The sequence below is a fragment of the Bombina bombina genome, chromosome 2 (genome assembly GCF_027579735.1).
Source record: "Bombina bombina isolate aBomBom1 chromosome 2, aBomBom1.pri, whole genome shotgun sequence".
Taxonomy (NCBI): Eukaryota; Metazoa; Chordata; class Amphibia; order Anura; family Bombinatoridae; genus Bombina; species Bombina bombina.
Genome location: NC_069500.1, coordinates 1,424,998,275 through 1,425,016,118, shown reverse-complemented (window position 1 = coordinate 1,425,016,118; position 17,844 = coordinate 1,424,998,275).

Sequence of the window (17,844 nt, the reverse complement as noted above, 5' to 3'; positions counted from 1 at the left end):
CGCAGACCCTCCCAGCTCCTTGGCAGCAGCCCTTTTAGACTCATTACGATCTTGCTTTCTTAGTGAGAGGAGCTTTTAGTGTGGCTGTTGCTGACATAATAGGGAAGTAGATAGCTAGGCTAGTGTATTTAGTGTCCACTACAGTCCTGAAGGACTCATCTCAACTCTGCTGCAAGGAAAGCACCCCAAAAAGCCCTTTTTAGGGCTATAAATTCAGTCGTTTTTTGTTTTTTTTCTTTGTATTTTTCTTTGCATTTGCCTGGCTTTCAGCCTGTGTGTGAGGCTCACAGCATATACTGTGATTAGTGCCACCACTGATATCTGCTTAACATTAGTGTAAATTTAACCAACAAAAATTTGAAATTATTTTGCTAGTGTAATTTATTTTCATTTTCTATCAGGCCTGTGTCTCTCAGGCTCACACAGCATATACTGTGGTTCATTGCTCTGTGCCAGCCACCACTCATATCTGCTTAACATTATTTTAAATTTAAAAAAAAACTTTAAATCATTTTGCTAGTGTAATCTAATTTTATTTTCTATCAGGCCTGTGTGTTTCGGACTTACAGAGCATACTGTGGTTAATTGCTGCCCTACCTAGGCTAGCAGCCACAACTCATATGTGCTTAACCTTTTTTTAAATTCCAAAAAAAAACCTTTAAATCATTTTGCTAGTGTAATCTAATTTTATTTTCTATCAGGCCTGGGTGTTTCTGACTTACAGAGCATACTGTGGTTAATTGCTGCCCTACGTAGAAGCCAGCCAGTGCCACCACTCATATCTGCTTAACATTATTTTAAATTTAAAATAAAAACTTTTAAATTATTTTGCTAGTGTAATCTAATTTCATTTTCTATCAGGCCTGTGTGTTTCTGACTTACACAGCATACTGTGGTTAATTGCTGCCCTACCTACCAGCCACGACTCATATCTGCTTAACATTATTTTAAATTTTTCAAACAAAACGTTTAAATCATTTTGCCAGTGTAATCTAATTTCATTTTCTATCAGGCCTGTGTGTTTCTGGCTTACTTGGCATACTGTGGTTAATTGCTGTCCTATCAGCAGCCAGCTACCACTCATATCTGCTTAACATTATTTTAAACTTAAAAAAAAACTTTTAAATCATTTTGCTAGTGTAATCTAATTTCATTTTCTATCAGGCCTGTGTGTTTCTGACTTACAGTGCATACTGTGGCTAATTGCTGCCCTACCTAGCAGCCTCGACTCATATGTGCTTAACATTTTTTGTAAATTAAAAAAAAAAACTTTAAATCATTTTGCTAGTGTAATCTAATTTTATTTTCTATCAGGTCTGGGTGTTTCTGACTTATAGAGCATACTGTGGTTAATTGCTGCCCTACCTACCAGCCAGCCACCACTCATATCTGCTTAACATTATTTTAAATTTAAAATAAAAACTTTTAAATCATTTTGCTAGTGTAACCTAATTTCATTTTCTATCAGGCCTGTGTTTTTCTGACTTACACAGCATACTGTGGTTAATTGCTGCCCTACCTAGCAGCCACGACTCATATCTGCTTAACATTATTTTAAATTTTTCAAACAAAACGTTTAAATCATTTTGCTAGTGTAATCTAATTTAATTTTCTATCAGGCCTGTGTGTTTCTGGCTTACTCAGCATACTGTGGTTAATTGCTGTCCTATCAGCAGCCAGCCACCACTCATATCTGCTTAACATTATTTTAAAGTAAAAAAAAACCTTTTAAATCATTTTGCTAGTGTAATCTAATTTCATTTTCTATCAGGCCTGTGTGTGGCCTGTGTGTTTCTGACTTACAGAGCATACTGTGGTTAATTGCTGCCCTACCTAGCAGCCACGACTCATATGTGCTTAACATTTTTTGTAAATTTAAAAAAAAACCTTTAAATCATTTTGCTAGTGTAATCTAATTTTATTTTCTATCAAGCCTGTGTGTTTCTGACTTACAGAGCATACTGTGGTTAATTGCTGCCCTACCTAGCAGCCAGCCACCACTCATATATGCTTAACATTATTTTAAATTTAAAATAATAACTTTTAAATCATTATGCCAGTGTAATTTACTTTCATTTTCTATCAGGCCTGTGTGTTTCTGACTTACACAGCAAGCATACTGTGGTTAATTGCTGCCCTACCTAGCAGCCACGACTCATATTAGCTTAACATTATTTTAATTTTTTTTTAAAAAAAACATTTAAATAATTTTGCTAGTGTAATCTAATTTCATTTTCTATCAGGCCTGTGTGTTTCTGGCTTACTCAGCATACTGTGGTTAATTGCTGCCCTAGCAGCCATGACTCATATCTGCTTTACATTATTTTAAAGTTAAAAAAAAAAAAAATTAAGTCATTTTGCTAGTGTAATCTAATTTCTTTTTCCATCAGGTCTGTGTGTTTCTGGCCCACATCATATAGTGTGACACAGATTAATAGCTCTTTTTTCCACCACTTATATCTGGTGTAACAACATTAGTGTAAATTTTAAAAAAATATTTTTTTTACATCAGTCCTCTTCTAGTGTTATTTAATTTTAGTTGCCAGGCCAGCCAGGCTGCCATTAGTGCCAGCCTGTGTGTCAGGCTGCCAGCATATACTGTGTGCCTACTTCCATCCTCAGTGCCAGTCCACGACTCCTATCTGGTGTAACATTATATTAAATTTTGTAAAAAAAAACTTTTACATCAGTCTTCTAGTGTTATTTAATTTTAGTTTACAGGCCAGCCTGCCACCACTAGTGCCAGCCTGTGTGTCAGGCTGCCAGCACATACTGTGCCTAGTTCTATCCTGAGTGCCATTACTCCTATCTGTTGTAACATTTTTGTAACTTTTTTAAAAACAAACTGTTACATCAGTCTGCTATTGTTATTTAATTGCAATTGCCTGTCTGCCAGCGTGTGTGCCAGGCCCACTTTCCAACTAGTGCCACAAATCATATTTGTTATTACAGTAGTGTAAATATTTAAAATAAAATCTTTTTTGACTGTGAATCATCAGCCTGCTAGTGCAATTGAATTGCAGTTGCCTGCCTGCCAGCGTGTGTTCCAGGCCACTTGCCAACTAGTTACAACAATCATATTTGTTCTAACAGTATTGTATATATTTAAAATAAAAAATTCTTAGATTGTGAATCATCAGTCTGCTAGTGCCATTGAATTGCAGTTTCTTGCCTGCCAGCGTGTGTGCCAGGCCCACTAGCCAACTAGTGCCACCAATCATATTTGTTATAACAGTAGTTTAAATATTAAAAATAATCATTTTTTGACTCTGAAAGATCAGTCTGCTAGTGTAATCTAATTGCAGTTGCCTGCCTGCCAGCGTGTGTGCCAGGCCCACTTGCTGCCAACTATTCCCATCAATCATATTTGTTATAACAGTATAGTAAATATTTAAAATAAATAATTTTTTGCCTATGAATCATCAGTCTGCTAGTGCCATTGAATTGCAGTTGCCTGCCTGCCAGCGTGTGTTCCAGGCCACTTGCCAACTAGTTACAACAATCATATTTGTTCTAACAGTATTGTATATATTTAAAATAAAAAATTCTTAGATTGTGAATCATCAGTCTGCTAGTGCCATTGAATTGCAGTTTCTTGCCTGCCAGCGTGTGTGCCAGGCCCACTAGCCAACTAGTGCCACCAATCATATTTGTTGTAACAGTGTTGAAAATATTTTAAATCATAACTTTTTTGACTGTGAATCTTCAGTCTCCTAGTGCCATTGAATTGCAGTTGCCTGCCTTCCAGCGTGTTTGCCAGGCCCACTTGCCAACTAGTTACACCAATCATATTAGTTGTAACAGTATTGTAAATATTTAAAATAAAAAATTCTTAGACTGTGAATCATCAGTCTGCTAGTGCCATTGAATTGCAGTTTCCTCCTGCCTGCCAGCGTGTGTGCCAGGCCCACTAGCCAACTACTGCCAACAATCATATTTGTTGTAACAGTATTGAAAATATTTAAAATCATAATTTTTTTGACTGTGAATCATCAGTCTCCTAGTGCCATTGAATTGCAGTTGCCTGCCTGCCAGCGTGTGTGCCAGGCCCACTTGCCAACTAGTTACACCAATCATATTTGTTGTAACAGTACTGTAAATATTTAAAATAAAAAGTTCTTAGACTGTGAATGATCAGTCTGCTAGTGCCATTGAATTGCAGTTTCCTCCTGCCTGCCAGCGTGTGTGCCAGGCCCACTAGCCAACTAGTGCCACCAATCAAATTTGTTGTAACAGTATTGAAAATATTTTAAATAATACAATTTTTGACTGTGAATCTTCAGTCTCCTAGTGCCATTGAATTGCAGTTGCCTGCCTGCCAGCGTGTGTGCCAGGCCCACTTGCCAACTAGGTACACCAATCATATTAGTTGTAACAGTATTGTAAATATTTAAAATAAAAAATTCTTAGACTGTGAATCATCAGTCTGTTAGTGCCATTGAATTGTTGTTTCCTCCTGCCTGCCAGCGTGTGTGCCAGGCTCACTAGCCAACTACTGCCACCAATCATATTTGTTGTAACAGTATTGAAAATATTTTAAATCATAACTTTTTGGACTGTGAATCTTCAGTCTCCTAGTGCCATTGAATTGCAGTTGCCTGTCTGCCAGCATGTGTGCCAGGCCCACTTGCCAACTAGTTACACCAATCATATTTGTTGTAACAGTATTGTAAATATTTAAAATAAAAAATTCTTAGACTGTGAATCATCAGTCTGTTAGTGCCATTGAATTGCAGTTTCCTCCTGCCTGCCAGCGTGTGTGCCAGGCCCACTAGCCAACTACTGCCACCAATCATATTTGTTGTAACAGTATTGAAAATATTTTAAATCATAACTTTTTTGACTGTGAATCTTCAGTCTCCTAGTGCCATTGAATTGCAGTTGCCTGCCTGCCTGCCTGCCAGCGTGTGTGCCAGGCCCACTTGCCAACTAGTTACACCAATCATATTCGTTGTAACAGTATTGTAAATATTTAAAATAAAAAATTCTTAGACTCTGAATCATCAGTCTGCTAGTGCCATTGAATTGCAGTTTCCTCCTGCCTGCCAGCGTGTGTGCCAGGCCCACTAGCCAACTACTGCCACCAATCATATTTGTTGTAACAGTATTGAAAATATTTTAAATCATAACTTTTTGGACTGTGAATCATCAGTCTCCTAGTGCCATTGAATTGCAGTTGCCTGCCTGCCAGCGTGTGTGCCAGGCCCACTTGCCAACTAGTTACACCAATCATATTAGTTGTAACAGTATTGTAAATATTTAAAATAAAAAATTCTTAGACTCTGAATCATCAGTCTGCTAGTGCCATTGAATTGCAGTTTCCTCCTGCCTGCCAGCGTGTGTGCCAGACCCACTAGCCAACTACTGCTACCAATCATATTTGTTGTAACAGTATTGAAAATATTTTAAATCATAACTTTTTGGATTGTGAATCATCAGTCTCCTAGTGCCATTGAATTGAAGTTGCCTGCCTGCCTGCCAGCGTGTGACCCAGGCCCACTTGCCGTTTCCAACTAGTGCCACCAATCTTATTTGTTCTAACAGTATTGTCAATTTGTTTAAAAAAAAATGTTGAACTAAGAAGCATGACTCAGCTAGTGTAATCTAATTGCAGTTGCCTTCCTCCCAGCGTGTGTGCCAGACAGGCCCACTTGCCAACTAGTGCCACCAATCATATTTGTTGTCACAGTACTTTTAATATTTAAAAAATAAAGATTTTTGACTTTGAAACATCAGTCTTTTTTTTTGTTGTCAGGCTCACAGCGTATACTGTGCCCACTTGCCCAGTGCCACCACTCATAATTTGTTTAATAGTATTGTAAGTGTACATTTAAAAAAAAATGACAGGCAGAGGCAGGCTACTCCGCAGGTTCCGTCGTGGTCGTGGTGCTGTGATTCCTTTAGACCCTACAAATATGCACATTGTTCAGACACGGGGTGACAGGGGGGAGTTCTGAGGAGGACCTAGTTGAATGGCTAACACAGGACACCCATTCTTCTACAGCTTCTGCTCCTAGTCCTCCTAACCTTGACGCACCATCTATGTCCAGCTGTGCTTTGGTCACCTCTCAAGTGACCAATGCCACTCGCCCGCCTGTCGCCACCACCAACACTAGCACCACAACCGCTTCACTTGGTCTGTCACAGGAGTTATTGACACATCAGTTGGAAGAAATGAGTGATGTGCAACCATCATTGACAGAGTATGTAGATAACAGTGATATGTCTCAGTCAGGCAGCATTACAGACATGGAGGTACGGTGTGATGATGATGATGTTGTATCCGCTGCTTCTTCCTTTTCTTGATGTGTCAGATACAAGTGAAGCGGTTGATGATGATGTGTCGGTGGATGTCACGTGGGTGCCTGCTTGAAGAGAAGAAGAAGAGGGGGAAAGTTCAGATGGGGAGACAGAGAGGAGGAGACGAGTTGGAAGCAGGGGGAGGTCGTCGCAAGGAGCTAGTGGCACAGACAGCATGCATCGGCACCCAGGGTAAGCCAGACAGCACGCCGACGACCATCAACGCATGCTGTTGCCACCACCAGAATGCCGTCATCGCAGAGCTCAGCAGTGTGGCATTTTTTTTGTGTGTCTGCCTCTGACAACAGCGATGCCATTTGCAAGCTGTGCCAAAAGAAACTGAGTCATGGGAAGTCCAACACCCACTTAGGTACAACTGCTTTGCGAAGGCACATGGTCTCACATCACAAATGCCGATGGGAAGAACACATGAGTAGAAGCAGCACACAAACTCAAAGCCGCCCTCCTCCTCCTGCTCCAGCATATTTAGCCACGTCAACCACTGCTGTCCTCCTTGCCCCCTCTCAACCATCCTCCACTGAGTCTCTCTTACGTAGCAGTTCCTGGTCATCTGCCCACAGTCAGGTGTCTGTCAAGGACATGTATGAGCGTAAGAAGCCAATTTCTCAAAGTCACCCCCTTGCCCGGTGTCTGACAGCTGTCTTGTCTGAACTCTTAGCCCGCCAGCTTTTACCGTACAAGCTGGTGGAGTCTGATGCTTTCAAAAAATTTGTATCTATTGGGACACCGCAGTGGAAGGTACCTGGCAGAAATTTCTTTTCACAAAAGGCAATCCCAAACCTGTACTCTGTTGTGCGAAAGGAACTAATGGCATGTCTGGCACACAGCATTGGGGCAAGGGTCCATATGACCACGGATAGCTGGTCTGCAAAGCATGGTCAGGGCAGGTATATCACCTACACTGTGCATTGGGTAAACCTGCTGACGTCTGACAAGCATGGAATGCGTGGCTCTGCAGAATAGTTGGTGACACTGCCACGACTTGCAGGCAGGCCTGCTGCTACCTCCTCTACTCCTCCTACTCCATCCTCTTCCACAACCTCTTCCTCGGCTGAGTCCTCTTCTGCTTCTGCGTCTTGCTCCACATCAATGGCACCCCCCAGCTCCCCAGGTACTATTCCACATCCCAGATATGGCAGTGTCACGCCGTCTTGGAGTTGACTTGCCTGAAAGTGGAGAGTCACACCACACCAGCACTCCTGACCGCCCTGAACGCACAGGTGGATCAGTGGCTGACTCTTCACCAACTGGAGATTGGCAAGGTTGTTTCTGACAATGGAAGTAATTTGGTGGCGGCATTGAAACAGGGCAAGTTGACACATGTGCTGTGCATGGCACATGTGTGTAATCTGATTGTACAATGCTTTGTGCATAAATACCCAGGCTTACAGGACATCCTGAAGCAGGCCAGGAAGGTGTGTGGCCATTTCAGGCATTCCTACACAGCCATGGCGCACTTGTCCAATATCAAGCGTCGAAACAACCTGCCAGTGAGGCGCTTGATTTGCGACAGCCTGACACGGTGGAATTCAACACTCCTAATGTTTGACTGCCTGCTCCAATAAGAAAAAGCTGTTAATGAGTATTTGTATGACCGGGGTGCTAGGACAGCCTCTGGGGAGCTGGGGATTTTTTTGCCAAATTACTGGACGCTCATGCTCAATGCCTGTAGGCTCATGCGTCCTTTTGAGGAGATGACAAACCTTGTCAGTCGCACCGAAGGCACCATCAGCGACATCATACCATTTGTTTTCTTCCTGGAGCGTGCCCTGCGAAGAGTGCTGGATCAGGCCATAGATGAGCGTGAAGAGGAAGAGGAAGAGTTTATGGTGTCCATCACCACAAGAAACAGCCTTATCAGCATTGCTTGCTGGACCTGCTGCAACGCAGGAAGAGGATTGTGAGGAAGAGGAGTCAGAGGAGGAATGTGGCTTTGAGGAGGAGGAGGAGGAAGACCAAGCACAACAGGCATCCCAGGGTGCTCGTTGTTGTCACCTCTCTGGTACCCGTGGTGTTGTACATGGCTGGGGGGAAGAAGATACCCTCAGTGAGCTCAGTGAGTACGAGGAACGGGACATGATTAGCTCGGCATCCAACCTTGTGCAAATGGGGTTTTTCATGCTGTCGTGCCTGTTGAGGGACCCTCGTATAAAAAAGCTGAAGGAGAACGACCTGTACTGGGTGTCCACGCTACTAGACCCCCGGTATAAGCATAAAGTGCCTGAAATGTTACCAAATTCCCGCAAGTCGGAAAGGATGGAGCATGTTAAAAATAAATTAAAAACTATGCTTTACACAGCGTATAAGGGTGATGTCACAGCACAACGGGAATCTAACAGGGGAAGAGATGAAATTAATCCTCCTCCTCCCACAACCACGGCGGCAAGGACAGGATGCTTTCCTGACCTCTTGTTGATGGAGGACATGCGGACCTTTTTAACTCCTATGCATCACCAGAGCCTTTCGGGATCCAGCCTCAGAGAAAGACTCAACCGACAGGTAGCAGACTACCTAGCATTAACTGCGGCCTGAGCTATCCCAATGTGCAATTGAACTTCTGGCCTGCCCTGCATCAAGTATCCTGTCCGAAAGGACCTTCAGTGCAGCAGGAGGTTTTGTCACTGAGAAGAGAAGTCGCCTAGGTCAAAAAAGTCTTGACTATCTCACCTTTATTAAAATGAATGAGGGATGGATCCCAAAGGGACTGACATTGGGCGATACATTTGAGTAAAAAAAGCCTGATGATGAGATGAGCTGCCTTGGGCTACAAATGGTATACACGCTGGCTTTTTTTTTCTTATAATGTAGGATGACTTGCGTGACTTATCCGCCAACAACTAGTGTTCAAGCCGCAAGTTTTTAGGGCACTTTCTAACTGTTTTACAAACATCAATTTTTCTGGCCGCTGCTACAGCAGTGGCTGCAACAATACCGAATTTTTCAGGCATTTGTACATGGCTAATTTATCTGGCCTCTGCTGCTGCACTGTGGCTACAAAACTCAAAGCAAAAAAAACGCACATAACAGTGATTAAACTGTTAAGAATAGTACTACTTAACACACCACTCATATCTGGTGGCACAGTAGATTGCACGCACAGTGCCCCAAATTTGAAGGAGGAGGACCGACCAAGCATCTTTATTCGTCTCTTGGTTCCTCTAAATTATCTCTGGGTTCCATCTATGCCATACCTGTAGCCTATTGTGCAAAAGGATGGCATATGTGGTGTTTCATGCTGTTGTGCCTGTTGAGGGTCGTGGCCCATCGTATAAAAAGGCTGAAGGAGAACGACCTGTACTGGGTGTCCAAGCATGTTTTTTGTTCAATATTCCCGGTTCCTCTAAATTATCTCCGGGTTCCTCAAATCAATGCCATACCTGTACTCGATTGTGCAAAAGGATGGCATATGTGGTGTTTCATGCTGTTGTGCCTGTTGAGGGTCATGGGCCATCTTATAAAAAGGCTAAAGGAGAACAACCTGTACTGGGTGTCCAAGCACGTTTTTTGTTCAATATTCCTGGTTCCTCTAAATTATCTCCGGGTTCCTCAAATCAATGCCATACCTGTACTCGATGTTGCAAAAGGGTGGCATATGTGGTGTTTCATGCTGTTGTGCCTGTTGAGGGTCATGGGCCATCTTATAAAAAGGCTGAAGGAGAACGACCTGTACTGGGTGTCCAAGCACATTTTTTGTTCAATATTTCCGGTTCCTCTAAATTATCTCCGGGTTCCTCAAATCAATGCCATACCTGTACTTGATTGTGTAAAAGGATGGAATATGTGGTGTTTCATGCTGTTATGCCTGTTTTGGGTCGTGGGCCATCGTATAAAAAGGCTGAAGGAGAACGACCTGTACTGGGTGTCCAAGCACGTTTTTTGTCCAATATTCCCGGTTCCTCTAAATTATCTCCGGGTTCCTCAAATCAATGCCATACCTGTACTTGATTGTGCAAAAGGGTGGCATATGTGGTGTTTCATACTGTTGTTTCTGTTGAGGGTCCGGGACCCTCGTCTAAAAAGGCTGAAGGAGAACAAAGTGTACTGGTTGTCCAAGCATCTTTTTCCATCTCCCGGTTCCTAAAAATTATCTCCGGGTTTCTAAAATCGATGCCATACCTATACTCTATTGTGCAAAAGGATGGCATATGTGGTGTTTCATGCTGTTGTTTCTGTTGAGGGTCCGGGACCCTCGTATAAAAAGGCTGAAGGAGAATGACCTGTACTGGGTGTCCAAGCATCTGTTTCCATCTCCCGGTTCCTAAAAATTATCTCCGGGTTCCTAAAATCGATAATGATACAGAAGGTGCGGACAGTCCGTATGTAAAATCAAAAAACTTTATTGTGCAATAGCGTTAAAATACAGGAACAGGCAGGTATAAACAGAGTAGGTATATCACCTAAGCTGGCTTACGCGTTTCGGTGTTAGCCGTAGTCATAGCCATAGGTGTAGGGTGTTACCCCTGTCTTATATATTACGTGTTAAAATATCATTGGTTGATAGATATTCAAATTAAGAACAACAAAGAATACGCCTACTCATTTGTTACAGACCTTTCACAGATACAAATGTTTTAAAGAGGATACTTTGGAACGACCAATACTACTTAACATGTATATACATAAGGAAAGAAAAGAAATGAAATGAAATAAAATATGTATACTCCAACTCTCCACATAACAACAACAGAATAATAGAAAAATAGAAAAAAAAGAGAAAAGAAAAAAAAATATATATGGAGGTTATTTATACACAGAGCTCTGTTAAACGATATTCTGTTTGTTGAACAATTACCTAGTTTACAACTTAGACTTAAATAAAGTATATGTCAATATGTATAGACATTATCATACAGTATAAGAACATCCAGATAAAATATACGGATGAGAATATCTATAAAGTCATATTCTGTGTCTATAACAGTATAAACAGAGATAATTAACTCTTACATACAATTCCCCTTATGTTGTCATATAGAGAGTTGGAGTGTGACCGCAAACAGAAATGAACATTAGATCATAATAATAATAAATACGTAACGTCCCTAAGCTTAAGACACCATTATATACTAAGTCGCTAATATGAAAATATATGCTAAACCTTGTAAAAATCTAAGCAAATTAAGCTAGGACTGTATGTTACTAATATACTGGATGAGCTAGTAAGTAGGGTTTATTCCATATAGAGCTAAACTGGGCACAAACTGTTCACTTAAAAATAGCATTAAATAGAAATTTTATAGAAATTTTACTGAAAACATTGTAGTAAACCTAGGTGTCAAGTATATAACATATTAACAATTAATATATTATATATTATTTGATTTTATTTTATTATAAACCATTATACCACCAGGCTTAAAAACTGACTGATTAGAACATAAGCTATTAGATGAAGAATAGAATAGAAAAAAAACATAAAATGAAATAAATCCAATTAAATTAAATTAAATAAAATTAATTAAATAAAATTATATTAAATGGTAACGGGGACTATTAGATATAAGAACAGACAAGAGATGTACTGGATGAGACTATTCCCAAAAATTAATTAGGTCATATTTAGAGTTAAGACCTTTGGGGATACGTGTTTCCAATTTGAAAATCCAGTACATCTCTCGCTTGGCCAAAATCTGGTCCCTGTCACCCCCTCTTTTAGGTGGTATTATCTTCTCAATAATGCACCATCTAAGGGAGTCAACACTTTTGTTGTGCCTGGTAGCAAAATGTTGCACCAAAGGTGTAGCAGCTTTTCCTAGTGACAGTGTGGACAGATGTTCCCTGATCCTAGAGTTGGCATCTCTCCCAGTGAGTCCTACATACTGTATGTGACAAAGAGTGCATTCTAAAAGGTACACTATACATTCAGTAGTACAGTTCAAACAAGATTTTATATCAAAACTCGCTCCTGTCACACATGATCTAAAGCTTGTGGTAATTAATGCAAAATCACAGGGCCTACACTTTCTGTGCCCACATCTGAACATACCTGGATGTCTTAACCAAGAAGATTCCGAGTTACTAATCTGTTTCAACTGAGTGGGTGCCAATCTTGTGCCCAATGTATGATTTTTGCGGTATGAACACTTGAGGCCTATTTTGGCCGTATCCTGTAAAGCATCATCTGCCACTAGTAGTGCAAAATGCTTCTTAATTATTGCACAAATTTGGGAATATTGGGAACTATACCCTGTCACAAAATAAACACCATCTTTACCTGTAGATTTACAGGGCACTTTGTCCTTGGTAATTAGAGATTGTCTATCAATAGAATCTACCTCTCTCCTGGCTCGTAAGATGTCCATTTTGGGGTATTTTCTTTCTTTTAGTCTTACCACCAAGTCATCAGCAGCTACTAGGTAATCTTTAGGGTTACTACAGTTGTGCTTGAGCCTCGTGAATTGCCCCTTTGCTACCGCATATCTCACATGCTCAGGGTGGATACTAGTAGCATGAAGAAGGGTGTTCCCAGATATCGGTTTGCGTTAAACAGTAGAATCAATAGTACCATCCTCTTTACCAATAAGAGTCAAGTCCAAAAAGTTAATGGACATCAAATTGTGTTCGAATGGGAACCGCAAACCGTCACTGTTATTGTTAAGATAACCTACAAAATCCGAAATAAGATGTTGGAGACCACTCCAAATCAACAGCAGGACATCTATAAATTGTTTGTACATTTTAATGTACTCTCGGTAGGGATTTCCCTCTCCAAAGATGTGGGTCATTTCCCACCACCCCAGCACAAGATTGGCATAGGATGGTGTGAACTTGGCACCCATGGCCGTACCACAACTTTGGAGGAAAAAATCCCCCTTTCTGTTTCTGTTGAGGGTCCTGGACCCTCTTATAAAAAGGCAGAAGGAGAAAGAACCAATCATTTTTTTTGTTCAATTTCCCGGTTCCTAAAAATTATCTCCGGGTTTCTAAAATCAATGCCGTACCTGTACTCTATTGTTCAAAAGGATGCCATATGTCCTCTTTCCTGCTGTTGTTTCTGTTGAGGGTCCTGGACCCTCTTATAAAAAGGTTGAAGGAGAAAGAAGTGTACTGGGTGTCTAAACATTTTTATGTTCAATTTCCCGGTTCCTTAAAATTATCTCCGGGTTTCTAAAATCAATGCCGTACCTGTATTCTATTGTTCAAAAGGATGCCATATGCCCTCTTTCCTGCTGTTGTTTCTGTTGAGGGTCCTGGACCCTCGTATAAAAAGGCTAAAGGAGAAAGAAGTGTACTGGGTGTCCAATCATTTTTTTTGTTCAATTTCCCGGTTCCTAAAAATTATCTCCGGGTTTCTAAAATCAATGCCGTACCTGTACTCTATTGTTCAAAAGGATGCCATATGTCCTCTTTCCTGCTGTTGTTTCTGTTGAGGGTCCTGGACCCTCGTATAAAAAGGCTAAAGGAGAAAGAAGTGTACTGGGTGTCCAAGCATGGTTTTTTGTTCAATTTCACGGTTCCTAAAAATTATCTCTGTGTTCCTAAAATCAATGCCATACCTATACTCTATTGTTCAAAAGGATGGCATATGTGGTGTTTCATGCTGTTTTGGCTGTTGAGGGTCGTGGGCCATCATAAACTCTCACCCAACCACAACCCTCATAACCTGAAACATAGTTCATTCTCCCCTGCTACTGAGGAAGAAGTTTCAGCACTTATACTGCGCTCTCACATCACTACCTGTCCCCTTGTCCCTCTCCCCTCACAGCTGCTCCCTTCTCTCTCTGCTACCCTTACCCCTATACTAACACACATTTTCAACCTCTCCCTCAGCACTAGTACATTTCCCTCATCGATAAAACATGCACTGGTCACACCTATCCTCAAAAAACCTTCCCTTGATCCTACCTCCCCATCCAACTACCGCCCTATTTCCCTCCTCCCTCTTGCTTCAAAGCTTCTCGAAAAACTAGTATATACACGCCTATCCCATTTCCTTACGTTAAACTCCCTTCTTGACCCACTGCAATCTGGATTTCGTCCCTATCACTCCACAGAGACAGCTATTGTTAAGGTCACCAACGACCTACTTACAGCTAAATCAAAAGGTCACTTCTCTCTGCTTATCCTCCTTGATCTGTCCGCAGTCTTTGACACTGTCGACCACCCTCTTTTGCTCCAAACCCTCCAATCCTTCGGCATCTGTGACACAGCTCTTTCATGGCTCTCTTACTACCTGTCAAACCGTACCTTCAGTGTAGCCTTCTCTGGGGCCTCCTCTGCCCCGTCACCACTTTCTGTCAGAGAAACGCAAGGCTCTGTCCTCGGTCCCCTTCTCTTCTCAATCTATACGTCATCACTAGGTTCCCTAATTAAGTCCCATGGTTTCCAATATCATTTGTATGCCGATGACACCCAAATCTACTTCTCTGCACCAGAACTATCTCCTTCCGTGCTAACCCGTGTCACTAACTGTCTTTCTCACATCTCTTCCTGGATGTCCTCTCACTACCTCAAGCTAAAGCTCTCCAAAACTGAGCTCCTCATTTTCCCCCCTTCTTCCAAAATCTCCACCCCCAATATCTCTATAACTTTTGACAACTCCATCATTACCCCTACCCCGCATGCCCGATGTCTCGGGGTCACATTTGACTCCGATCTTTCCTTCACTCCTCACATTCAGTCCTTGGCTACAGCCTGCTGCTTCCACCTTAAAAACATCTCTAAAATTAGACACTTCCTTACACAAGACACAACTAAGATTTTAATCCACTCTCTCAATCTTACCCGCCTTGATTACTGCAACTCTGTCCTCTCTGGTCTCCTCACCTGCCGCCTAGCTCCTTTACAATCCATAATGAATGCCTCTTCCAGACTCATCTTCCTTACACGTCGCTCTTCATCTGCTGTGCCTCTCTGCCAATCCCTTCACTGGCTTCCTCTTGCCTCTAGGATCAAACACAAAACTCTCACTCCGACATACAAAGCCCTCAACTGCACTGCTCCCCCCTACATCTCAGACCTTGTCTCCAGATACTCTCCCTCCCGTCCCCTTCGCTCTGCTCATGACCTCCTACTCTCCTCCTCTCTTGTCACCTCATCACACTCCCGTTTACAGGACTTCTCCAGACTGGCTCCCATCTTGTGGAACTCTCTGCCTCGCTCCACAAGACTCTCTTCTAGTTTTAAAAGTTTCAAGTGCTCCATAAAGACTCTACTGTTCAGGTTTCTCTTTCCTGCTGTTGTTTCTGTTGAGGGTCCTGGACCCTCGTATAAAAAGGCTAAAGGAGAAAGAAGTGTACTGGGTGTCCAATCATTTTTTTTGTTCAATTTCCCGGTTCCTAAAAATTATCTCCGGGTTTCTAAAATCAATGCCGTACCTGTACTCTATTGTTCAAAAAGATGCCATATGTCCTCTTTCCTGATGTTGTTTCTGTTGAGGGTCCTGGACCCTCGTATAAAAAGGCTAAAGGAGATAGAAGTATACTGGGTGTCCAAGCATGGTTTTTTGTTCAATTTCACGGTTCCTAAAAATTATCTCTGTGTTCCTAAAATCAATGCCATACCTGTACTCTATTGTTCAAAAGGATTGCATATGTGGTGTTTCATGCTGTTGTGGCTGTTGAGGGTCGTGGGCCATCATATAAAACGGCTGAAGGAGAATGACCTGTACTGCCTTGCTGCTCCTTTTAGGCAGGCTAGCTCCTTGCATACACGCCCACAGACTCTCTAACGGATGCCTCTTTTAGGGAGAGGTGCAGCCATAATGCAGGGTCAGAACCTCTGTCTGCAACTGGTATACTTGATTGTGCAAAAGGAAGTAACCTTACCATGGTTCCCTGACTGCACGTCTTGTTGTTATATTTTGGTGAGGGTAATCATGATGGCCATGTAGACCTCCCCCGAGAGGTCTGGAAGTAACAGGGATGAAAGTGCTAAGAATAGTACTACTTTACACAACCAAGTTAGCTATGGGTCCCAGTCCAAGAAGGCATGTCTTGTTGTTTTATTTGGTGCGGCTAATCATGCAGGCCATATAGACCTCCCACCATTAGGGGTTGTAACAGGTATTAAACTAATAAGAACAGTACTACCGAAATAAACCTAATTAACATGGTTTCAAGAGCCAAGGTTTTATTGTTGTACTTTTTTAGGCTAATCATGATGGCCATGTAGACCTCCCCCGAGAGGTCTGGAAGTAACAGGGATGAAAGTGCTAAGAATAGTACTGCTTTACACAACCAAGTTAGCCATGGGTCTTAGTCCAAGACCGCATGTCTTGTTGTTTTGTTTGGTGCGGCTAATCATGCAGGCTATATAGACCTCCCACCATTTGGTGTTGTAACAGGTATTAAACTAATAAGAACAGTACTACCGAAATAAACCTAATTAACATGGTTTCAAGAGCCAAGGTTTTATTGTTGTACTTTTTTAGGCTAATCATGATGGCCATGTAGACCTCCCCCGAGAAGCCTGGAAGTAACAGGGATGAAAGTGCTAAGAATAGTACTACTTTACACAACCGAGTTAGCCATGGGTCTTAGTCCAAGACCGCATGTCTTGTTGTTTTGTTTGGTGCGGCTAATCATGCAGGCCATATAGACCTCCCACCATTAGGGGTAGTAACAAGTATTAAACTAATAACAACAGTACTACTTAACACAACCTAGTTACCATGGGTCCCAGACCGCATGTCTTGTTATTATATTTTGTAAGGGTAATCATGCAGGCCATATAGACCTCCCCCGATAGGGTGAGTAACAGGTATTAAAATGCTAAGAACAGTACTACTTAACACAACCTTACCATGGGTCCCAGAGCATATGTCTTATTATTATATTTTGTAAGGGTAATCATGCAGGCCATATAGACCTCCCCCGATAGGGTGAGTAACAGGTATTAAAATGCTAAGAACAGTACTACTTAACACAACCTTACCATGGGTCCCACACCACATGTCTTGTTATTATATTTTGTAAGGGTAATCATGCAGGCCATATAGACCTCCCCCGATAGGGTGAGTAACAGGTATTAAAATGCTAAGAACAGTATTACTTAACACAACCTTACCATGGGTCCCAGAGCATATGTCTTAATACAAACTCAGAGAAAATACACAGACTTTTCCACTCAGCTGCAACAACTGCCATCTAACTTACAACAGGTAGCCTTCTGGAAAACAGCTTCATTATATTTTACCTACCAAGTTGTTTTATTGTATGTGTTTGTATATTTAGTGATAATTCCTTTTGTTTTGTTTTTATTTAAAATGTATATACTACCATGACTTTGTAATTATAGGCTGTGCTAGTCATTATTTGCATACCTCTAGCTCATTGCATATTTTATCAACTTTGTCTGCAATTATGTTAAGTTAGTTTAAGCAGCTATTGCCCAGTTATCTGTATATTTGTTTAATGGTTTTATTTCACCCCTAGTATACCTCAGTCTCATTCTTATCTCTGTAATATTTTGTTGGTGTTTTTTCTTCTGTTTCTGCATGATTGACCCCCAGCTTAAATGTACCCTCCCACTCCTTTAACACACTCCTGCTGGACCATCATTAACCTAATATCTCTCTCCTTT